Raw genomic sequence first — 22,790 nt, forward strand, 5'->3', positions numbered from 1 at the left:
TGTTCTTTATGTTGCAACTCATTTTCCAACAGTGAATGTGAGTTCACTTCAAAAGATTGCCCGATCAGTGGAGTTAGACTTGGCCTGGGGTTCTTTGTCTACTTTTATAATCCTTGTATACACTGCAATAGGTGATGCTCAAAGTATCTGTCTATTCCTCTCCAGTCCAGCTTGCTTTCCATTGAACAACAAAAAATGGATTGCTGTTGGAGTCCCTGAGAGTCTTACCTAGAGCCACTTGCGTACTGATCTTCAGCCACCACCTCCTGTAACCCCGGTCTCCCACAGCTGGTGGCCAGTTGAGGGTAAAAAGATAGAAATAAAGTCTTGCATTTATATATCACCTTTCACGGCCTCAGGACGTCCCAAAGCACTTTACAGCTTATTGAAGTACTTTTTGAAGTGTAGTCACTGTTGAAATGTAGGCAATTGCAGCAGTCAATTTGAGCTCAGCAAGAAACAGCAATAAAATATATGAGCAAACAATCTGTTTTATTGATACTGGTTGAGGGATAAATATCGGCCAGGACACCGAGGAGAACGCCCCTGCTCATCTTCGAATAGTGCCATGGGATCTTGTTTTAAGTGGTCACAGAGACCCATTCTTTCCTAGCTCTTGCGAGCTGGCACAGTGTTCACTGGCACTGACCATTTTGTGGCACCAAGTGAAAGATTAAACTGTTTTTAAGATGTTTCTGAGAGATGCGATGAGGCCCTATATTGTGCAAGTTCTTTCTTTCTTTAATAGTGAGGCAATGTGTCGAAAGAGTCTCCCAAAACCAATGCAATGTAAGATCAGCCTAAGTGTATCTGTCAAGAGGTGTGGGACAGATCTACGGCACATTCAAGCTGAGTCATTGAATAAATTTAAGGCAGAGATAGACAATTTCTTAACCGCTAAGGAAGTAAGGGGTTATGGGGAGCGGGCAGGGAAGTGGACCTGAGTCCATGATCAGATCAGCCATGATCTTATTAAATGGCGGAGCAGGCTCGAGGGGCCATATGGCCTACTCCTGCTCCAATTTCTTATGTTCTTATTGTATAGTATTAAGCAGTCCCTCGTATCGAGGATGACTTGCTTCCACACCAAAAAGGGATGAGTTCACAGGTGTTTCAATTCTCACTGAAGGGAGAGACCATTCACCTGCTCTGAGTGTGGGAAGGGATTCACTCAGTCATCCAACCTGCTGATACACCAGCGAGTTCACACTGGGGAAGACCATTCTTATTGTAATGCCAGGTAGTAATGCATCCGATTGCGTTTGCCGACATTGCACACTCATGCAAGTCCTGTGTTTCCGGGGGGAGAGGGAACTCAGAAGAGCTGCTCACCACTTCCATCACAATGGCACCGCGTGCAGGTGACAGGATGACATTTTCGCCACGTGATGATGTTTTTTACATGAATTGTATCATCGCAATGCGAGAAACGTTGTTGTGTCATGCGATAACACACGGTGTTCGGAGGCTGACTTCACAACTTTTCAAGGCACTGGAACCTCATTGACTCTTTCTTGCCAATTTAAAAAGCAAAAGCCAGGAGTGCAAATGGGGAACCAGATTAAAGAGTGGTTCCTGACATCAAGCCCTCAACTCCATCAGGGTTGACTGGGTCACAATCAGTAGCTAGATTTCTATCCTGGGACACACACACAATGGCTACCAAAGGCACCCTTTCGGTAAAAGAAAGATAGAAAGAAAGACTTGCATTTATACAGTGTCTTGACGATGTCCCAAACTGTTTTACAGCCAATAACAACAACAACTTGTATTTATATAGTGCCTTTAACGTAGTAAAACAACCCAAGGCGCTTCACAGGAACATTATCAAACAAAATTTGACACCAAGCCACCATAAGGCGATATTAGGGCAGATGACCTAAAGCTTGGTCAAATAGGTAAGTTTTAAGGAGTGTCTTAAAGGAGGAAAGAGAGGTAGACAGAAGGAGCGGTTTAGGGAGGGAATTCCAGAGCTTAGGGTCTAAGCAGCTGAAGGTATGGCCACCAATGGTTGAGCGATTATAATCAGGGGTGCTCAAGAGGCCAGAATTAGAGGAGCGCAGATATCACGGGAGGTTGTGGGGCTGGAGGTGGGTGCAGAGATGGGGAGGGGCGAGGCCCTGGAGGGATTTGAAAACAAGAATGAGAATTTTTAAATCAAGACATTGCAAGCATAGTAGTGATGGGTGAACGGGACTTGGTGCGAGTTAGGTCACGAGCAGCTGAGTTTTGGATGACCTCAAATTTACGTAGGGTAGAACGTGGGAGGCCAATCAGGAGCGTTTTGGAATAGTCAAGTCTAGAGGTAATAAAGGCATGGATGAGGGTTTCAGCAGTGGATGAGCTGGGGCAGGGACGGAGACGGGTGATGTTACGGAGGTGGAAATAGGCAGTCTTAGTTATGCTGCAGATATGTGGTCGGAAGCTAATTTCAGGGTCAAATATAACACCAAGGTTGTGAACCTTCAGTCTCAGACAATTGCTGTGGAGAGGGGTGAAAGTGGTGGCTATGGAATGGAGTTTGTGCTGGGGACCGATGACAATGGCTTCGGTCTTCCCAGTATTTAGTTGGAGGAAATGAATTACTTTGTAGTTGGAGGAAATTAAATACTTTTTAAGTGTAGTCACTGTTGTAATGTAGGAGACACAACCAATTTGCACACAGCAAGTTCCCACAGATAGCAATGACCAGATAATCGGATTTAGTGATGTTGGATGAGTGATAAATATTGGCCGTGACAGCAGGGAGAACTCCCCTACTCTTCTTCGAAAGAGTGCCACGGGATCTTTTATGGTAACCTGAGAGAGCAGACATCTCAGTTTAACATCTCATCTAAAAGACTCCCTGAGCATTGCACTGGAGTGTCAGCCTGGATTATGTGCTCAAGTCTCTTGAGTGAATCTTGAACCCACGAACTTCTGACTCAGAGGTGAGAGTGCTATCCACTGAGCCCCAGCTGACACCTTGACCCCACTATTCACAGGGACACGGGGAGCGTGCGGGGGAGCACGGTACGCGGGGAAAGCCTGACAAGACTAGGGACATGGCAGCCCTGCCGATATTAATGGCAGTGCCTTATTTAAATAATCTGCCACAGACTCCCGAAGGACAGCTGGCCAAATTGACAGCCTAGTTAGCGGGCGGGAACACAGCCAAGGAGCAGGAGGCCGCAGCCGGGAACCCGATGGGATGATCCACGGCAGTCAGTAGAGGTTGAGGACTCGGGGCAGCAATCGGGGCTGGGGAGCGGGTGGGGAAATGGAGGAGGGGGAGAAGGAGAGGGGGAATGAGGACATCTGGGCCGTGATCCAAGTCATCAGGAGGGGGAGTAGGACATCGAGGTCGCAGTCGGGGGTGGGGGAGGGGTTGGGGAGTGAGGTCATCAGGGCCGTGATCCAGGCCATCAGGAGGGGGAGTAGGACATCGAGGTTGCAGGTCTGGGCAAGGGGCGGGGGGGAGATGGGGAGAGAGGGGGTTAGTGTGGGCATTGGGGCCGTGATCCAGGCCATCAGGAGGGGGGTGCCATGTTTGTAACCTTCACATAACTGTAACCTTTATGTAACAACACTGTACACTGTATACACCTGAGTAATGCAGACCTTGACCACAGGGGGTGAACTTGTGGGAGACACTCCTCACCTGGTCATCCAGGTATATAAAGGGAAGTCCCACGCAGGGTCAGCACTTGTTGGTCCTGGGAATAAAGGTTCGGGTCACAGAGTGACCTTGTCTGCAGTACATGCCTCGTGTGATTCTATAGTAAGGTGTAAGGACACCACAGGGGGAGGGGGTAGACAATTGAGGTCACAGTCGGGGCTGGGGTGGGGTGGGGGAGGGAGGGGGTAAGTGAGGACATCGAAATCGCAGTCAGGGCTGGGGGAGGCCGGAGACTTCCTGGTCAGGCCTGGGGAGGAGCACTCCTGCTTTTCCTGGTCCACAAAGAGTTGTATAAGGAGCTGATCCTCAGCACTTACCTGGGCCAGTCTGCAGCTCCCGCCTCAGATCTGCTGCTGTGACTCCCACAGCACCGACCTCCCCCTCGTTTACTGTTAAATTTAAGTCTTGGCACCGCAGATGTCGTCGGGCCCCAACTTTTGAATAGTAATTAGGCACCCACCTGCCTTTTGCAGGAGACTTTTCAATGACCTGATTTGTGTTTGTTACATTTTAAATGGGCAGATATGGGGTCGGGTTGCTCAATCGAGATATTTTCTCTCCCCCCCCCACCCCCGACCCTCTCTCGCACATTGGCGAGGGGAGGGAATTAAAGGCAAGACCCTTGAATCAGTATTGGTATCGTATCTGCACGCCCCATTGTGCCTTTTCCGGTGGTTGAAGTGCACGTCAGAGACTCTATGGCGCTATTTGAAGAAAAGCAGGGAGGTTTCCTAATGTATAGGCCAACATTATTCCCTTAATCGAATCCACCATAAACAGCTAAACCGGTAATTCACGTTATTGCCGTTCATGAGATCTTATTGTGTACAAAATGGCTGTTCCATTTGCCTGCACAACAGCAACGGCACTTCAAAGTAATTTGTGTTATATGGAGTCCTTTGGGGAAATTTCTGTGAAATGCGATAAGGTGCGATATAAATATCAATCTATTTTTGCAGCTTTGAAGTTAAATGATCTGCAAACAGAAAAAAAATTGTTTGCAAGCATGTTTAATATTTCAGTTGGGGGGGGGGGGTTAACAAAAGCTGGGTGTTTTACCACAATACACAGAACATTTTGGCACACGTCTCCCTGTGTATTTGTGATGAGCTTCTTTCCTAATTTTGTCCTTATGTCTTTTTTTGTTCGGTCGAAAATGTTTACGAAGCACAATAAAATCCTGGGATGATTTCCACGGCACCAGTTTCATCACAAATCATGCTACTGCTGCAGATACAGCAAAGTAACTTAAAGGCACAATTTCTTGGCAGGCGAGAGAGTCAATGAGAAGCATCATATGGTCTCCTGGCTGCAGTACAAAGTGGCTCTTGTCGTTTGATCTACTGTCTTAAGCTGAAATGTAAAATCTGATAATTGGGTCAAGCAGGGGGGAAAAAGAAATGCTCTAATAAAGCTCGATTCATTTCCGTTTCCTACTTCTCTCCTTTTAATGTTTGTTCGCTCAGTTGGGTCCTGTTAGCTCAGAGTCAGCTGCAAGCAATGAAGGCGAGGACAGGAGATGAGTTTCCGTTAACTTGCAACTCTTTTTTTTTATAAATATCTTCCAGTCTCTCCTGTTGCTAATATTGCCCTTTATCTTATTGCCAAAACAATAATTCATTACATACATCAGTGCTACATTTTTTTCTGTTGCTCTTCTTCTTTTAAATAAAAGTATACGCCTGTCAATTAAAGCTGCTTTGATATTGGCAGGGGCGGAATGTTTGCAGTAATCTTCCACAGGCCATGAGTGGCAAACCTGTTCGCTGCTCTAAAGCCAGTCTAGAAAGATTTGATTGGCGGAGCTAGCTCGAGGGGCTGAACTGGGGCCTACTCCTGTCACTAATGTTCCGAGGTCTGGTTCTGTCGAGGCCTTTCCAGGAAGCCAGTCTTAGCGAATCTAGTCGGCTTAACGTTGGGTTCGCTACCAGCTGCAAGAAGCTTTGCATTTCTGGGGGCAGTGAAATGCAAACAACCTCGCTGACACCAAGATAAACCCAGCATGACAGGGGAAGACGTTCAACAGCTCCATCCTGCAATACACATGCGCATAGACACATGTAGCGCATTTCTGTGATAGATATTGTGCGTGAGTGTGGGCACGAGTCATGCGGTCGCGCACACGTTTATGTCTGTTTAATGCTGAAGGTCAAATGTCTGATTGTAATGAGGAAGATAAGGAATGCAACTAGAAGGGCAAGGACTATGGGTGAGAAATTCGGCATGTTAACACCACCAGTTAGCACCTGCCAAGGACGTTAACGGGGCACTCAGGCCGGACATCACGTCCCGTAGCACGCCGATAAGACCATGCAGATTATGATGTCAGTGAGCATGCAACGCTCACTGGGCGCCCGATCTGCAAATTTCAATAGCGCCCCCCCACTCACCCCCCTCCCCCGCCTTACTGCCACGCGCCAACAGTGCCAGGGAGCGGAGGTGCGAACCAGCCGGCTGGTGGCTGGCGGAGCGCTACTTAAAGGGATGTGCCCTCGCTGTCAAGGAACCTCTGTTCCAAAGGTCAGTTATGAATGGCAGAGAGCGCAGGATGTATCTACAGCCAAATAACGGCTGCTTAGTCCTCGGAGTGTTGCAGGCCATCAAAGGACTTTGCATTTCATCCCACAGCTTACCACCATTCTGCACTCCCCGAATCATTGGGGGCTGGTGTGCAGACTCCAGTGACCCTCCCCTTTAATGGCTGGAAGGCGCCTTCGCCATTGCTCACTACCGATTACACGACACCTCGTATTCGTTATCGCTTGGAGCCTAACGTCACTCACCTACGCCATTAGTGCCTGATTTAGCGCTCCCCTGCATTCTTTAAATGCTGAGGCTGAATTTAGCGGGCAGCGAGATTGATTAGCGCCTGGCGCTAAACTTCCAAATTTTCAAAAGTTACTGCCCCAATGGGGGTGATACCGAATTTCTAGTGAGAATTGAATCACATTATCATGCATTCTTCTCCAAGCATGAGAGGTAACATAAGGACATCAAAACATAAGAATTAGGAGCAGGAGTAGGCCATTCGGCCTCTCGAGCCTGCTCCACCATTCAAAGAGATCCTGGCTGACCTTCTACCTCAACACTTTCCAACACTATCCCCATATCCAAAAATCTATCGATCTCCGTCTTGAATATATTCGACGACTGAGCCTCCGCAGCCCTCTGGGGTGCAGAATTCCAAAGATTCTCTAAGTTGGGCTGTGCTGTGAACTGTTGTTAACGTTGGTCTATCACTGAGCAACAAAAGGTCCACTGGGCCAGCTGTCAGTGTTGTCCCAACCAGAAGGAACTTAATTTACCCCCTTCTCAAAAGGAAAAGAATGCAGGAATTATTAATTGATCTGGCCAGAATAATTAAAGGCAATAGCATGCTCCCTCTACCCCTGAAGTACTTTTAACATAATCCAAAGGCCACTTGCAACCCATCTTCTGTAGCTCTTGGCCGATTTGCTGTTTCAGGCATGTCTTGGCCTCCTTTCATGAATGTCAGTGGTGATTCCTTCTCTCTCCTTCTCTTGCTGTCCGGTGAGAAAGAAAAACAGGGAATGCTAATGGGAGTCAGGGTTATCCCAACATCCAGAGAGCAAATGAAAGGGTTCTGTGAAAAGCATGGGGCCTGTAGTTTGAATGGTGCTACAGGGTTTTCTTTCAGTCTTCCTGTGGGAAAGTGCCTGGCTTCCACTGGGCAACTATCCAGGGTAGCATGTGTTAAATCAGAAGCTCAGCATGTGAGGAACTGTGGAACTGCATCACACCATTTCACAGCTTAGAATGTTGGAGCATTCCTCATAATGCCTCTTCAGCAAGACACTGTTTGAATTGTGATCTTCAATTTAAAAAAAGCTACAGAAAAGCACTCTAAACATAGGGCCACTACCTAAATACAATATGATTCAGCAAGATTTGCAGTTATGGACTGAAAAATGACTGTATTTTCTGTCCTCTCCTGAAGGCGTGTCCATATGTGGTCCCATGGGGTGCTGGCAGCCCTCTGTCCCTCACCCAGGTTATCATTCTTCATGTGTCAGCCAAAGAAGTAATGGAGAGATTTTGAGGCCTTCTTTCCAGCAGAAACAGGGCGGTGACACCCCGAAAATGGGGGGAAATGATGTACCGCCTGTTCCTCACTGACGGTGTCACTGTTCTGACCTTGCTCAGGGTCTAGTGCTGGATGGCCAAGGTGCCTACCTGAGTCAGGTGGTAGGTCCTTTAACTATGCAAACCGGGGTTCTATGATCCACATTGGACCCTGATTCTCATTTGAGGGCATCCTGGGTAGAGCATGCACTACCTACAATTTCAGCTGGTGGTTCAGCGGGTGTCTGAGGGGGGAGCAGGAGCGCTCATCCAGGTGCCACAGGAACAACCTAGGCCCCTGCCGCATCGGATTATACCCCTCCCAAGAATGGATTCCCCCGGACCTACCATCTGCAGGCACGTTTTCCGCCCTATGCCAATCAAGCCTGGCCCTCAAACGACCGGGCCTCCCGTAAAGACTATGGGGCAGCCTACATACTCCACCGGGCACCTGCCCAAACACTGGGCCTCAGTAAGCTAGTCAATCATGAGGGGCAATTCCCCAACCTCTTCTGGCCTCTTCTGTCAGCTGTGGCTCAGTGGGTAGCACTCTCATCTCCGAGTCAGAAGGTTGTGGGTTCAAGTCCCACTCCAGAGATGTGAGAACAAAAAATCTAGGCTGACACTCCAGTGCAGGGCTGAGGGAGTGCTGCAATGTTGGAGGTGTCGTCCTTCGGATGAGATGTTAAACCGCATTCCCATTTGCTCTCTAAGGTAAAAGATCCCATGGCACTATTTCGAAGAAGAGCAGAGGAGTTATCCCCGGTGTCTTGGCCAATATTTATCCCTCAATCAACAGAACAAAAACAGATTATCTGGTCATTATCACATTGCTGATTGTGGGAGCTTGCTGCGTGCAAATTGGCTGCCACGTTTCCTGCATTACAACAGTGACTATACTCTGAAAGTATTTCATTGGCTGTAAAGCTCATTGGGCTGTCCAGTGGTCGTAAAAGGTGCTATGTAAATGCAAGTGCATTCTTTTCTTCTTTTCTTTTCGCCCATCATCCATGGATAATGATCAGGAGGAAGCTGAGTTTTTTCCCTTCCCTAGATTAAGGGCACTGAGCCCAATTACAGAGCCTCTAGCTGCCATCCTGGCTACAATAATTGCCTTTGGAAAGAAGAAACTGTTCCTGATTTTGCGCTCGCAGCAGGAGGCTGCTCTCATAAGGAATGCCATTCGGAGAATTGGGGCTGCAACCGTTTAGCCCTGTCCCTGAACCACGCTCCCTGCCAATGTTAATTCCTTGCCGGGAGCACGAGATTACTCTTGTAGCCCCTGACGGTTAATCTCTGCCGAAGCTTGCTCACCAAACGATGGGGCCGGTTACACTAACTGGCAAGTGACTGACTCAGGAAAGAAGAGGCACAAAGATGCGATTTTGACCTCCCTCCGCCCAACGTAAACAGGCCGGTAGTAGGTTAAAGCCAAGGCAGGCCTTTTGGCTAAGATCAAGTGTAGTACCGTTTCTGACCAGCCACCATGACCTCCGGGTGGTTTCTCCCTGGTCAGGAAGGTATATGCTTGCATTTTTGGAAACAGGAGGTGGGTGGGGAGGTCTGACCCATCCACCTCCACGGAGGTGTGTGGGGGACCTGACCCATCCACCTCCATGGCACGAACCTGGTATTGCAGTACTTCCAGGAACGGTGCAGTGGCTCTAGGCCTTTTGGCTAAGAGCATTGGCGCAGAGTGATCCTTGGCATGTGCAAGGTGACCTCTGGCGTTTGTGATTTGACAAAGAATTGGAACGATTGGCTACGAATTTAAAAAAAAAAAAAAAAGCCAAGGCAGCAGGCATACCACCCCCGTGTCCGTTCCACCGCTGTGCTAATTCAGGCATTCTGCTGCGCAGCCTGTAACCTACTTAGGACTCCCCCGTGCAATTTGGAGAGCCTACCAAGGGGAAGCCTGCACCGCCGGTGCACTGCTTGGTAAAATCTGGTGGTGATGAGGAAGAGGGCCCCCCACCCCCTCAAAAAAAAAAGTAAGTCCAAATTTATTTTTGTGGGGCCAAGAGGAGGATTGTTCCTGCAGGCTCCGCAAGAATAATGTAGGTCATTGCCGCCATGGGCTCCATCACCCCGCACCACCCTCTCCCAAGCCCTGGATCGTGCTCCTGAACTCCTCACCAACCGGCTGGCAAATCTGGGGCTGGCGAAGTGCAGCGAGATGCCTAGCTGGAACGTGCAGCTCGCCGGCAGCATCTTAATGAGACCCCCCCCCCCCCACCATCCTCAAAAGAGACTGGGTCTCCTGCCGGAGGGATTTGGCCCACTATTGCCAACCGACCACCTAGAAACATAGAAACGTAGAAATTTACAGTGCAGAAGGAGCCCATTTCGGCCCATCATGTCCGCACCGGCCGACAAAGAGCCACACGGCCCTTGGTCAGCAACCCTAAAGGTTACATATAAACCTATGAACAATGACGGAAAGGCAAAGAGCACCCAGCCCAACCAATCCGCCTCACCACAACTGCGACACCCCCTTATACTGAAACATTCTACACTCCACCCCAACCGGAGCCATGTGATCTCCTGGGAGAGGCAAAAAACAGATAAAAACCCAGGCCAATTTAGGGAGAAAAAAATCTCGGAAAATTCCTCTCCGACCCATCCAGGTGATCGAAACTAGTCCAGGAGATCACCCTGGCCGTATTCTATTCCCTGCAGTACTTACCATTATATCTGCTCTGTCCAACAAAAGAACATCCAGTCTAATCCCAATTACCAGCGCTAGGTCTGTAACCCTGCAGGTTACGGCACTTCAAGTGCCCATCCAACCATCTCTTAAAAGTGGTGAGGGTTTCTGCATCCACCGCTCTTCCAGGCAGTGAGTTCCAGATTCCCACAACCCACTGCGTAAAGAAGCCCCCCCTCAAATCCCCTCTAAACCTTCTACCAACCATCTTAAAACTATGCCCCCTCGTAATAGACCCCGCCACCAATGGAAATAGACCTTTACTATCCACTATGTCCAGGCCCCTCATTATTTTGTACACCTCAATGATGTCTCCTCTCAACCTCCTCTGTTCCATTGAGAACAAACCCAGCCTATCCAATCTGTCTTCATAACTAAGATTCTCCATTCCTGGCAGCATGCTAGTAAATCTCCTCTGCACCCTCTCTAGTGCAATCACGTCCTTCCTATAATACGACGACCAGAATTGCACGCAATAATCCAGCTGTGGTCTAACCGAAGTATTATACAATTTAAGCATAATCTCCCTGCTCTTGTATTCTATGCCTCGGCCAATAAATGCAAGCATTCCGTATGCCTTCTTAACCACCTTATCCACCTGGCCTGTTACTTTCAGGGATCTGTGGTCAAGCACTCCAAGGACCGTTTGTTCATCTACACTATTAAGTGGCCTACCGCTTAATGTGTATACCCTTTCCTTATTAGCCCACCCAAAGTACATTACCTCACACTTCTCTGAATTAAATTCCATTTGCCACTGCTCTGCCCACCTGACCAGTAGATTGATATCCTCCTGCAGCCCATGACTTTCCTCTTCATTATCAACCACACAGCCAATTTTAGTGTTGTCTGCAAACGTCTTAATCATACTCCCTATATTCAAATCTAAATCGTTGATATATACCTGAGAGTTAACATCTCAACCAGACCGTGTCTTGTAAAACATGACCGCCTACACACACCACGTGGCAAAAGAGCATGTCAGGGCTCCGCTGTCAGAAGAGTGAGAGTAAAGAATGCAGGAGAGACATAATACTGCGGCAAAGCTGTGCCTGCATGGTTAACCAATGATCGAAAAGCAGATAACTAAATCAAATCAAGAAATTATATATAGAGGAAGAGAAATGAAAAATAAAATAAAATTGTAATTAGGCAACACAATTAGAATGCTTAGATCTCAAATTAATAAATCAGTTTCCAGATTAAACGAGACCAAACATGTGTTCTTTATATAAGGATTATAACAAATAAGTAAATGGATATACTGTTACCATGCTGGTATTAAGTGGCTTATCTAGTTTTTTTGAACTATTTCTATATATAGCTTCGAAGCAACTTTTTTGTGCTTCTTTTTTTGTAGCCAAAGGGAAACCAATTAACCAGCTTCATTTTTCAAATACAGCCCTTGCGTTTTTCTGTTTCAAAACTAAAGAGGGCTCTTTTGGATGTTCCAGATCTCAGCCAGAGGACCAGGTGAAAGTTAGACATGGGAGAGAAAATCAAAGGAGGTGTCACCCTGTAACCTGCTCATAGGCATCTTAGTGCATCATCGAGAGTGCTAGTGACAGAGCAAACCTCGGAGACAGGCCCATCCTTTTAGCTTGACAATGGTGCATGATAATCCTGAGGGGGTAAAGTAATATAGAATATTGAATAAATAAATTAAAGGCCTCGTAGAATCATAGAATAGTACAGCACAGAAGGAGGCCATTCGACCCATCGAGTCCGCGCCGGCTCTTTCGAAGAGCAATCCAGTGATTCCCACTCCCCCGCTCTTTCCTGATTTCACTGGACATTTTTCTCCTTCAAGTATTTATCCAATTCCCTTTTGAAGGCCACTATTGAATCTGCATCCACCGCCCGATCAGGTAGTGCATTCCAAATCCTAACCACTTGTGTAAAAAAGTTTTTCCTCATAAGAACATAAGAACATAAGAACATAAGAATTAGGAACAGGAGTAGGCCATCTAGCCCCTCGAGCCTGCTCCGCCAGTCAATAAGATCATGGCTGATCTGACCGTGGACTCAGCTCCACTTACCCGCCCGCTCCCCATAACCCTTAATTCACTTATTGGTTAAAAATCTATCTATCTGTGATTTGAATACATTCAATGTCGCCTCGGGTTCTTTTGCCAATCATCTTAAAACTAATCCATAATGGAATAAAACTGATCCATACTGGAATCACCTTAACTCTGTGCCCTATTGTCATTAACCCTTCAGCCATTGGAAATAGTTTTTCTTTATTTACTCTATCTGAATCCTTCATGATTTTGAACACCTCTATCAAATCCTCTCTAAGTCTTCTCTGCTCTCAGGAGAACAACCCCAGCTTCCTCAGTCTATCCTCGTAACTGTAATCCCTCATTCCTGGAACCATTCTGGTAAATATCTTCTGTGCCCTCTCCAAAGCCTTCACATCCTTCCTGAAGTGTGGTGCCCAGAATTATACACAATACTCCAACTGGGGCCAAACTAGTGTTTTGTATAGGTTTAACATAACTTCCTGCTTTTGTACTTTATGTCTCCATTTGTAAAGCCCAGGATCCCATATGCTTTATTAACTGCTTTGTTAATCTGTCCTTCCACCTTCAAAGATTTGTGCACAAGCATCTCCAGATCTTTCTCTCTTCTTGCATCCCCTTTAAAACAGTACCATTTAACATGTATTGTCACTCCTCATTCTTCCAGGAGTGTCAGCTAGTGGCACAGTTGATAGCACTCTTGCCTCTGAGTCAGAAGTTTGTGGGTTCTAAGTCCCACTCCAGGGACTTGAGCACAAAAATCTAGACAGACATCCAGTGCAGTGCTGAGGAAGTGCTGCACTGTCAGAGGTGCCATCTTTTGGATGAGACGTTAAACCGAGGCCCCGTCTCCTCTCTCAGGTGGATGTAACAGATCCCATGGCACTATTTTGAAGAAAAGCAATATTACCAGGATGATGCGCCGTCATTGACCTCACTGTTTCAGCGACATCATTGGGCAACGAATGCGACACTGAAATTATGCCCTCGTTCGCCTGCAGCAGGAGCCTCAGCCTTCTTTAAAGTCAGCGAGGAAAAGATGTCATTGGGCGGGAACACAGTGACCTCAGTGGTTCGGCCTGATCGTAACCTCTAACCCACACCCCATTCTTGTTGGACGGGGGTGGTGCGGTGCGGTGGGGGTCGTGGTGTTAACATTGATACCTGTAAGATTTTCTGTTCTGTAAGGCTCACCACCAAGCCAGATGGTGCATCTACGCCCTAAGTCATTGGATGAGCTATTGATTTTTAATTTAAATTAAGCAGGTTGACGAAAGGTGCTAATCTCCATTCTCTCATTTGCCCTGCCTTGACTCTACTGGAAGGCAGTTGCCGGCAGTAGAAGGTTGCTTGAAGGTTCAGCATAGTTGGAATTCACCATGGAGTTGGGAGGTGCTTCGTGCACAGGTATTTTTCAGAAAGAGTACAATGATTTATAATTGAAGTGCCTGTGTGAGGTCGTGCACTCAGCAGTGAGTGCGTGCAGAATCCTCGGCCTGTTTGATGGTTACATTAAAGTCACTGTTATTTTTTTTCAAAACATTAGGGGAAAAAAATAGAAATCTAAAAATAAACACATGTTGATATTACTCACATCTTCCTCTTGAACTCTCTTTTCATATGGTTTTGCTTTTCGCTCACCATTTGAAAGCCCATTCTTTTCTTCTGACTAATTACGGCTGGAAAGAGATCTTAGTTCTCCAGATCTCCAAGAGATTATTCTTTTAACTTTACTGCTCTTTAACATGAGTGATGCAATACCGATAATGCGCACCTTTTCACACTAAATGTAAGGCTTTCGTCTGAAATCGTGAAAACGCTGAAGCAGTTTATCTGGTCATTTATTTCACTGCTATTTATGGAACCTTGCTATGTGCAAATTGGCTGCAAAACCAACAGAGCGCACTTCAAAAGCAATACATTGGCTGTGAAGCACTTTGGGAGGTCCTGAGGTCAGGAAAGTTGTGATGTAAATGCAAGTTTGTTCTTTCTTTTTTTTGATTGATCCTGACCCAGCCAACCCGCCTTCTCGCCATGGACATCAATCCCTTCTCTCTTCAGAAAAGTATTATTGAGCATGTTTATGTTGGTCATTTTAATGGCCTTTCCTAATTACTTCTTCCAAAAATTGGTAACCCTTTGAGTAAAAAAGTTCTGTTCAACTTTTCCTTCTTACTCGGGGTCTAGAGATTCAACGCATTTGCGCCTCATGCCTTTGCGACCGGGCACAGTGATTTTAGCGCCGGCTGCGAACTTCAGTATGGTTTTAGTGATGGCGCTAACACTTAGTGCCTGGTCCTGTAGGGGGAGGCCCACCCGGTGCCAAAACGATCAGAGTCACCTAGCGGGATGCAGCAGAGTGGTAAGTAGAGGCCAAGATAGGAGGAGCAGGAAGAAATCATCAAACCTCTCCTGCCTCGACACTCCCACACCCTTCCCACACTGTTTGGGAATCCCCCCCCCCCACAAACACACACGCACAACCCCAGCACTTAACTTATGTTAGGGCCCATTCCCTTCGGGCCCTGGTTGCAGCTGGCCTCAGTTCCTGCTCCCGCCCGTTGGCCTTGACGTAATTCCCACCAGCTTTGAGCAGGACGCCAATCTCAATTATTCAAAAGCAAAATACTTTGTATTCAATGTGAAAGAAAGACTTACATTTATATAGCGCCTTTCACTGCCTCAGGATGTCCCAAAGTGCTTCACAGCCAATGAAATACTTCTGAAGTGTAGTCACTGTTGTAGTGTAGGAAACCCGGCTGCCAATTTGCGCACAGCAAGATCACATGGTCATTATGTCGGCGATGATAAATAGATTATTTACAAGGTAGAGTGCATTTGTACAGGTAAAATTACATCTGCTCTAATACATCAAAAATAATGCGAGAGAAGACTATAAGAGTGAGTAAAAGTCAAACAACTGTAACTAAAGAGAGCCAAAATACATCAAACAACAGAAAGTAGCTTGTATGTGCCTGCTATTATTGTCTCCCTGCTATCACAGCCCACTAACCAAGTATCTGCAATGTGATATGTTATTAATGTGTTGCTGTTAAAATTATATCAGTGTAATTAATGTTGGGATGAGTGAGGAATCGCTGTATTAAAGTAAGAAAAACTTGCGCCTTTCATAACCTCAGGATACCTCAAAGCACTTTACAGCCAATGAAGTACTTTCGAAGTACAGTCACTATAATAATGTGGAAAACGCAGCAGCCAAATTGCACTCAACAAGGCTCCACAATGTGAAAATGATCAGATAATCTGTTTTTAGTGACTATAAAGAAGCTATATAAATGCAAGTCTTTCCTTTTTTCTTTTTCCTTTCTTTATTTCTGTTTTAGTGACCATAAATATTGGCCAGGACACTGGGGATAATTTCCCTGCTCATATTTCAAATAGTGCAATGGGATCATTGATATCCAGCTGAGAGGATATAAGCCACCTGGTTTAATGTCTTATGCACTTCCAACAATGCAGCACACCCTCAGCATTGTACTGAAGTGTCAGCTTAGATTTTATGTTCCAGCCTCTGAAGTGGTACTTGAACCCATGACCTTCTGACTCAGAGGTGTGAGTGTTACAACTGAGCCACGGCTGACAACTAAAATCAGAGACATAGATTTGATTTCCAATCTTTCTTTGAGTTAGTTGATTCCAGCAAGATAGGCAATTGAGATGACACAAGGGCCTCAGGATCCTTGGCCGATGAGTAGAGAAATCCTCCAGACTTCACAGGAAAGTGGAGTCGAGGTCAAAGATCATCCACCATCTTATTGAATGGCGGAGCAGACTCGAAAGATCCTAATTCTTCTGTTCCTATGTTCACAATCACTATCGAGTTATTTTTGCTGAAAAGCACATGTGTGTGTGTGCAGACACTGGAAAAGGAAAGAATGAGGCTCAGTTGTGATGCCCTTCATGACCAAATCATTTTGTGATACTCCCTTCTGGAATCATTTATGAAGAATGGTTACGAGGGCTGCTAGTGAATGGAAGCTGGTATGAGTGGAATCGTATACCAGCAAGAGTTAGCACCCTCAGCACAGGAGAGGAAAAATTAATATTTAGAAAGCACTTCTAATTTATTATAATAAGTAAGACATATTTTGGCTCTCGATCATTGTGGCAAGTATTTACCTCAATTTTTACAAGTGTATTTTCAACTGACTGTGGTTGAGAATTGCTTGTTTAAAGGGAGTCTTCGGGGACACTCTCAACATTTAAATTGCATATATTAATTATATAAACATGTATTAAATGGAGCTTTAAATTCACGCAGTACTTCCAAATGGAAAGTAATATCTGGCAGCTAATGTGATCCCAACAGATATCCGGGTGGGTTAGCTTAAAATGACCACCCAAGTGTCAGATGGTGAGTTGACAGTGAGTGCTGGCAGGCTAGTCAGTCCACGTAGGGCATCGCAGCCCTGACCCGATATCGATAGAAGTATTTTTCTCATTTGTTTCCTGCAATAAGCAGAGGGAATCTTGACTGATTTCCTACCCCCTCCCCAGCCCAAGGGCCGCTAAGGCCAATTGTAGAGCTCCTTTTACTGACCAAGATTTCATCAGCTAATTCAATAATCAAACTAACAACACGCTGTAGGGGTTAGCACCATACTAACCAGTGCATGTGTGCATTGGACTATAAGTGGAGCTAACACACACTCTGTTCATTTACCATATTTTGGGGATAGGTATAGGCCATGAACTATAAGCACAAAGTCCAGGCTGACACTCCAGTGCAGTGCTGAGGGAGCGCTGCACTGTCGGAGGTGCCGTCTTTCGGATGAGACGTTAAGCCGAGGCCCCGTCTGCTCTCTCAGCTGAAAGATCCCAAGACACTATTTCGAACAAGAACAGAGGAGTTCAGCCTGGTGTCCTGACCAATATTTCATCATCATCATAGGCAGTCCCTCGAAACGAGGATGACTTGCTTCCACACCAAAAAAAAGGATGAGTTCACAGGTGTTTCGAATGAAGAACCCGAACTACATCCTCAAGGGTGGAAGATGCCTGTGCGTGGATTTTTTTAACGTGTGGTGGCCGCTGCACACCAGCCACCACACGGGCTTGACAGCGCTAGGTCTTGGTGCAGTGGCAAGGATTACCCAAGACAACTGGAGACCTGCTCTGCTGCACGGACCTAGTGCGCACACATATCGCAGTGTGGGCTGGCCCGTGTTGCCCCATGGTCCCTGGCCCCAAACCCATGCCTCCCCTGGGCCCCGATCACATCTCTCCACAGTCTCTCACAGCTCCTTCACCCCGATCTCGCCGCTCCTGCTGCATCTGCCCACGCTCCAATCACCAACCTGGACCTTGCTGACATCACTCTTTGCTGCCGTTGCCCTCCTGCACCAGCTCGCACTGTGCCCTGTAGTGGCATGTCTCCACGCTGCCCATAGCTGGCGCTCACCACTCCTTTTATGGCCCAAACCTGCCGCTGATGGTCTCTCGCAGGTCGGGGCCTCCACTGCTAATACCAATATTTATCACTCAACCAACATCACCAGCAGATTATCTGGTCATTATCACATTGCTATTAATGGGAGCTCGCTGAGCGCAAACTGGCTGCTGCATTACCTACATTACAACAGTGACACTTCAAAAAGTACTTAATTGCCTTTAAAGCACTTTGGGATGTCCTGAGATCATGAAAGGAGCTATATAAATGCAAGTCTATCTTTTTTTTTATTTATTTCTTTGTTTCTTTCATTCTTTCTATTTTATCAAACATTAGGATATACTGTCTACTAAGCAGCATAGCTCAGTATTGTCAGACACATTGTGGGGTGAATTTTAACACCCAAACTCAGGTGGGTTGAGGTCAGGTCAGATGTAAAAAAATGTTAAATCTGAAACCCACCTCCAACCCGCCCAATTCAGGATTTTATGAAGGCGGGACAAGGGGTGGGCAGCCAATCCACTCCCAGGAGGCGGTTTGGCAATTTAAATATTTTAATGAGGCTGGCAGCCTTTGATTTAACCTGCTCTGCAGGTTTAAAAGTGGCCGGCCAGTTTTCCCAAGCCTCGGGAAACCCGGCAGTTGAAAGGAGGCAAGGACAGCTTGAGGGAGAAGGTAGTGCCTTTACGGCACTGCTTGTGGGCCAGGAGGAGAAGGAGTGCTTACTCCTGGTCCCCACGCTCCTCCCCCCATACAAAGATCACCAGGGTCAGAAACGGAACCCCCCGGCATCAGGCCACCACCCCCGGGTCATTGATCGGGCCTAGCTGTTTCTGCGGCCTGCTCCGGAACCCTCCCCGCCAGACTGGAAGCCAAGCCTGTCAATCAGGCTGATCTCTGGGCGGGGCACCTGTCAAGTACAAAAGATGCACGCCGTGGAGTTAAAACTCAAGAGCATGCGATGAAACCCGAATTTCCAGGTTTCCCATGCAAAACTTCACCCAACCCCACCAACGTAACCCCTGTTACTAACTAGGTCTGTATGTCAGTAAGTTGAAATATCACCCTCTGCTACAGTTAGGATTGGGACGAGTGACTTTAAGTCTTAAGCATATATTGGCCCTGAAATTCCGTTTTGGCCTTCCCGCGGGCATTTTAGAGAAAAAATACGCACCTACCTTAAGCTGCTGCCCACGTTCGACTTTCCGAGGTTGAGGCCTCTCCTGACTGCCAGTCGCAGCGCGTGCACATCGACTTGTGCGCAGGCCTACAGCTGGAGTCACATGGCTCTGGGCAGCCAATCAGGTAACGTATCATAGTAATAGGAGTTCCGCAGGGTCCTAAACTCCTATTACTATGATTGTGATAGAGCCCGAAACACCCAAAACACAGCCCCAAACACCCAAAACACGAATAAAAAATAGAAAATAATTATACTACATTCATTTAAATTAAAGTTATTAATGTCTTAAAAAAAAATAATTTCCCAATTGTTTTAAAAGTTTTTAAAAATGAACTTACTGTTGTGGGGAGGGTTTTTAATGATGAAATATGTTTTAATAACTTTATTTTTATGTTTGTGTTTTTTAAAACACCTGCGCCTGTAAAAGTAGGCTATGCACCTGCTTTTTCAGGCGCAAGATTTTTGAGGACATTTGTAAGCGTAAAAATCGGAAATTTACACTTATAAATGTCCTCGCTCCCGAGATGCAGCCATCTGTCAAGCCAGAAACTTGACAGATCGGAAATGCCGGTTTCCAGTGCGTGCGCATTGTGCACTGGAAACCGGCATTTCCGATGCTTTCCCGGGTCCGTAGGAACTCCGCATGGACCTGGGGTGGCCGGAATTGTTGGCCCATTGTAACCCAGCATCACTATGTGGAAGAGTCTTACAGATGCACCAATACATCTTGAGCGAACATATAATATCGATCCCCTGATGGATTACCAACCAACCTGAAATGTCAGGCTTGCAAACGTAGCTTAGTACAAATGGTGGCTTTAATTTGCATCATTATATGGCATTATGTCAGAGTGGGGAAGGTAATATGACCCCTGTCTGTTGGGTGGATCAGAGCAGAGTCGACCCAGTTGCAGCTGCTTTTGATGTGGCAATTCTATATTGAGACTTTCATGTAACAATTATCTTGTTATGAGCATGAGTATGATCCTAATGTCCCAGTACAACAACAACATAAGATATAGTGCACTCTTCCAAGCCTATCTCCCAGTGACGTTATTGGCAATCACTACATCAAGAAAAACATTTAAACATTAGAAATAGAAAGAAGCAAAAATATATTAAAGTTAATCACATTTCTTTGAAACAGTATATGAATTTTAAACGGATAATTAATGAGGATATTCACTGTTTCAAGTGTTTTCATTTGCCCCTCGTATACTCTAATCCTTCCTGCCTTCAATTTATCTCCTCTTGGGTGGCCTCCTATGATAATCAGAATCAGTCTTTATCGCACTGTCTCTATCTGTTTTGTAGGGATCCATCAAGGACGTAAGCTCATTTCCATCCTTTCACTCACAGCTGTACTATAACCTTTAGATAAATATCTAATTTCAAACTGTTTTGGAGAGTAAAGGAACAGGTATAGTCTGAGATGATCAGATACCTCCACTAGACATGATAATGCATTACTACTGGAGCCAAGGAAAGGGGGCAGGAAACTTCAGGAGAGATTTCCCTGGGTCTGGGCTCCGATGCAGTAGATTGTCTGGGCTCCGCAAATATCGAAAAATCAAGCAAACTAGAGCACATGCCTGTAAAGGAGCACAGTTAATTTTCCTTCCATTGATCTGAATGGAGGAAAATTAGGTGAGTTCCTTTACAGGCATGCATGCCAACCTATCCAATTTTCAGATATTTTCTGTGTCCAGGCAATTTAATGCATCTGGGTGCAGGCCCAGGTAAAATATTATAGGTGGGATTGATCAAGGAAGATGTGAAGATGGGTGAATTTTGCTTGATTATCACTTGGGATCAAGGCGTAGAATTTTTCCACATTTCTACATATTCCTTCCCCAAATATTGTCAATTTATCTAATGCATTTCATTTAGAGGCAGGTTTTCTGACTTTGAACCATTCACTTCATATGATAGAGTACCTAGCGAAGGCTACTTATAACCAAGGCAGTTCACCGGAGAAGTTGTATTACCTCCATCTATTGATTTTATCAGGATTTATGTTATGTGCTGTAACTTATCAATAATCAGCATGAAGATCATGGAAACGGAACTTGCATTTTACTTATTTAAAATAACGGAAATGTAAACAGGTTAATGAAGTCCATAAAGTCAAGAATATATCTGTTATGTCCATTGCTTCCTGCATAGCTGTGATTGAGATACATATATATCAGAAAAATAGCAAACCTAATATACAAGTCAGAAATATCTGCATGCATTCTGCAAAATTAATGGTTTAAAGTCAATTGGCACAGCAGTTTAATAACCTTCAATAACACAGCATTTGTGAAGCAATACAGGATAGGGGATCATGAATTATTGGAAATTATAGATCAGGTTTTCCTGAAGTAGTTCATTGATTTTGTTTCTCCCAGTGTTTGTCATTCATTGCTCTCGGCATTGTCAAAAAGCATTTATACAACTTTTACAATATAGTGGGAAAAAAAAATCTCTATAGAGCCTGAACAAAAGGATACCTTAATAGTGCAAATTAGATGATACCTAGCAATGAATGTAATTGTATAAATTGTAAAGAACTTTAAATGAAGTCGTTGAGTACATAGCAAATGCAGCATGTGATTAAAATTGTATACTTTATTTTGTCACATTGGTCCATCATACAATTCTTCAGAATGTCAATTAAGCATTGAATTTAAAGGCACACACAACCAAAAAACACATTTACAATTTGTGCATTTAATATTATCAGGGTTCACTGAAGGTCACAAGGAAATAACATCAGAATGCCAAGCTATCAAACAGTAGGGAGGACCACCTGGGGTTAGGGTGGCTAGCAATATTACATGGCGCAAAATAATGAATTGTGAATGCAAAACAAACCTTGCTGGGTCTTCAGTCATTTGAGACAAAGGAAAAGATTTTAACTCCCTCCGCCCAGCAGAATTGGAACGGTTAGCAGAGTTAAAATGGAAAATGGAGGATTTACCGCCCTGTTCCTGCACTGTCGCCATTTTCCCCTGGGAATTACACTGGTCTCCACAAGAACTATGTGGGGCACAGGTCCCCTGGGCTTCCCCCTCCCACAATCACAAATCCGCTCCAAGGCTTTCCTTTTTCCTGGCTGGGTCGGTCCTCTGCGCGGCCCAATATTGCGCCGGCCAAAAGCCGGTGACTTGCATCGAGAGGCCCATTTTGAAGTGTGCAGCTCACATCGTGTAAGTTAATATGGCTCGATCATCCAAAGGGGCCTAATCTCCCCCCCAGCACTGTCGGTCAGATGGCCAGCACGTTTTACCAGCCGGCTGCACGGTCAATCTAGCCCAGTGTGCTTGTGAGACGCAATATTGGTTGCTGCATTGGGAAAAACAAGCAGAACAAGGCCTTGAACTGAAAAGAAAGAAAGACTTACATTTATATAGCACCTTTCACGACCACACTGGACATCTCAAAGTACTTTACAGCTAATGAAGTCCTTTTGAAGTGTAGTCATTGTTATAATGTAGGAATCGTGGCAGCCAATTTGCACACAGCAAGCTCCCACAAACAACAATGTGATAATGACCAGATAATTTGTTTTTGTTATGTTGATTGAGAGATAAATATTGGTCAGGACATGGGGGATAACTCCCCTGCTCATCTTCGAAATAGTGCCATGGAATCTTTTAAATCCACCTGAGAGAGTAGACAGGGCCTCGGTTTAACGTCTCATCCAAAAGATGGCACCTCCGACAGTGCAGCACTCCCTC

The 22,790-nt window shown here is 45.7% G+C and overlaps 1 protein-coding gene and 1 pseudogene across 3 annotated transcripts in view; both read left to right on the forward strand.

Annotated features, from left to right (window-relative positions):
- The window catches only part of runx1 (RUNX family transcription factor 1), a 231,626-nt gene that overhangs the window by 90,113 nt on the left and 118,723 nt on the right, over nt 1-22,790 (forward strand). The window lies entirely within an intron of this gene.
- Nucleotides 9,175-9,405, forward strand: LOC139276547 (U2 spliceosomal RNA; annotated as a pseudogene).

Source organism: Pristiophorus japonicus, chromosome 11, assembly GCF_044704955.1.
Source record: "Pristiophorus japonicus isolate sPriJap1 chromosome 11, sPriJap1.hap1, whole genome shotgun sequence".
Classification (NCBI taxonomy): domain Eukaryota; kingdom Metazoa; phylum Chordata; class Chondrichthyes; family Pristiophoridae; genus Pristiophorus; species Pristiophorus japonicus.